The sequence below is a fragment of the Aulonocara stuartgranti genome, assembly GCF_965226115.1.
Source record: "Aulonocara stuartgranti genome assembly, chromosome: 11".
In the NCBI taxonomy this organism is placed as follows: Eukaryota; Metazoa; Chordata; class Actinopteri; order Cichliformes; family Cichlidae; genus Aulonocara; species Aulonocara stuartgranti.
In genome coordinates this window covers 20,450,421-20,453,289 of record NC_138947.1, presented here as the reverse complement: position 1 = coordinate 20,453,289, position 2,869 = coordinate 20,450,421, and positions in this window count along the sequence as shown.

The following is a 2,869-nucleotide window of genomic DNA, read 5'->3' as shown; positions in this document are numbered from 1 at the left end:
ATCCAAATCCAGTTCTTGATATACTTGCAAGCAAGTGTGGTTATATGTTATTTTTTTGATGAATTTAGCAACTTGGAGCAACTTCAGCTGATAAACCATCTTTTCTCTCCATTTTCTCTGCACTTTCTTGTTATCTGATGTCAGTGGCACCAGAGGAGTGTGTTCACTGTGAACTGTGTTGAGCTGTGGAAGAATGGGAACTTGCTACCATGCCATCCAAATGAAAAATTGTAATAAATTTTTTATGCTTCTTTCTTTGTAAGAACTATTAAAACCTGAAAACAAGGAAACTCTGTCTTGGGTACTGGATTTGTATATATGTGTGTCTGCGTGCTAAAGGCTATTTTTAACAATGTGTGCATGTGAAGTTAGGTAATTGGCTTTGTTACTATGTCCATGTGGGAAGTTTGGATGTGGATGTGTGTGCGAATTACCCAGGGGAAAATTTTCAAAATGCATGAACCCAAGCATAAAGGTATTTATCTGTCAAACCAAGACCTATGATTCTCCCCCTCGTTACCCATCAGCCCTATCACACAGCCGACCCGGCAATGGTTACACAGCTGACTGAGTGAGTGGAGCGGCCTTGTTGAACGCTGCTTTTGAAGATGATGCAACACGATGGACAAGCAAGCTTTTGCTTTAAAAGAAATTAATCTGCTGTTTTATTAAAGAGCTCACTGCTTGTCATGCAGCGTGAAAAAATCCAGCCGGGGGATGGAAGTCTTGAGAAACACGATAAAAGACGGGATAAAATCACCTGAACACGACTTCAATATAGTGGCGGTACAGTTGATCCTGGGGTTTTACAAAGGAAAGAGACTGTGAAGTGTAAATAAGCACGCATCACACCTTTCCTGAATGCTGATGTTTAGTACTGTAGACATTTAAACATGTAAACAACTTCAGGCTGACGAATGAATCAAATCAATGTAAATGTATCAATTATTTTAAATTGCAACATCACATTTATGGAACTTGTATAACTCAAGCATCTAAAGGCGTGACATAATTGAAATAACCATGTGATAATAGGCAGAGGCTAAAATTTCACCTCAGTCCAGCTACCTTAAAAGGTTATTCTATTCTATTCTATTCTATTCTATTCTATTATGGCTTAATTTACCACTAACAAGTTTCTCCTGTATTTCTAAACCATTTCTAGCATTGCACCATTTTATTCTTTGTGGGGAAAGTGTCCTAGCTTGAAAGAGCTTCAGACAAGAAGCAGACAAGAATGATTAGCTTTCTTAGCTACACCTAGTTTAGCTGTTGCTGCTGTTTTACTTCAGCTCTCTTGGCTGAAAAGACACAAAACATAACAAAACAAAGAGTTTTTCTTTCCCGCTGTATCCAACTGCGTGCTCATAGAGGGATTGTTGGGGCTTTAAGTTGACTATTGTTGTGATTTGGCATTAAATAAATAAAACTGAACTAAATTGAATGGGCCACTTTATTAGGTACACCTTGCTAGTACCTGTATTGGATCCCCTTTTACCTTCAGAACCGCCTTAATTTTTCATGCCATAGATTCAACAATGTGCTGGAAACCTTTTGTAGAGATTTTGATCTATATTGACATGATAGCATATAACAGTGGAAATTTGTTGCGTGTCCCATTCTATCACATCTCAAAGATGCTCTATTTGATTGAGATCTGGTTTCTGCAGAGGCCATTAGACTCACTGTTGTGTTAAAAGAAAAGCACTGTGAGGGGATTTGTGATCTATCCTCATGGACAAAATACAGACAATATTGTGTTGACAGTGCGTAATGTAAATGGTCAAATTTAAATACAAAGTGCCATAAACTACCAAAAGCCTGTTTCTGGTAACCCAAAATAATTTTAGAAGAATATTCTGAAGAGGCGAGGCTGCCGGACACTGGCGCCACCGGGCCCTCTGACCACCACCAGCAGGTGAAGTGTCTTGCCCAAGGACACAACGACCGAGACTGTCCAAGCCGGGGCTCGAACCGTCAACCTTCCGATTACAAGGCGAACATCGTGTCTCTAGAGTGGATTGTATTTGCATCACATTTCTACCTGAAAATATTTTATAGGCAGTATTATGTACTTTAAGACATGCAATGATTATTTTAATTGAAAATAGTAAGACACAATCACCTTATAGTCAAAAATCATAAACTGTCTCTCACTGTCATCGGTTACTACTAAAACAGACAAATGCACTTATCCAAATATCCAAAAGAGGGCATACTATAACCTCATGTGGCTGCCAAAAGCAGTCACCGATACAGAGTGCATGTCCATACTAATCCAGTCTGTGGTGTGCTTGTGAAAAAAATTACATTTGAAGTGAGATAACAGAAAATCTTAAAATTATAATAAATGTGATAATAATACCAAACCTAACTTTGTTTAACTCACCCACATCTTGCACCACATCATTATCTCAAATGGAGCTAAGAGGCAACAATACAAATATGCATTTAATGCCATATTTAAAAACACACGACTTACAGAACCAGGACTTAATACCACTTGTGTAATTCTTTACGAAGCATTGCTAATTCACATGACATTCTACATAAATAAAAGTTGTCAGTTGCTCAGCTTTACAAGGAAACCACACAACCCACTTCCTTGATCCATGTGGCTAAGATGGACTGCAGTGTTAACAGATGTAGAAACAACTGAAACCAAATGGCAGTTGTTGACCTAAGTTTATATTCATGTAGAAACCTCAAATCACTGATCCTTTACAGGTGGTCATCTAAACAGTGACACGGTTTCAAGGAGGAAGCCAAATGTGAAATGGTCCCACCAGTGACAGTAAATCAGTCTCAACTCAGAGCTTTCCCCTTCAGGCCGTGAAAAAAAATCCACACAGACTGCTAAGAGCACATA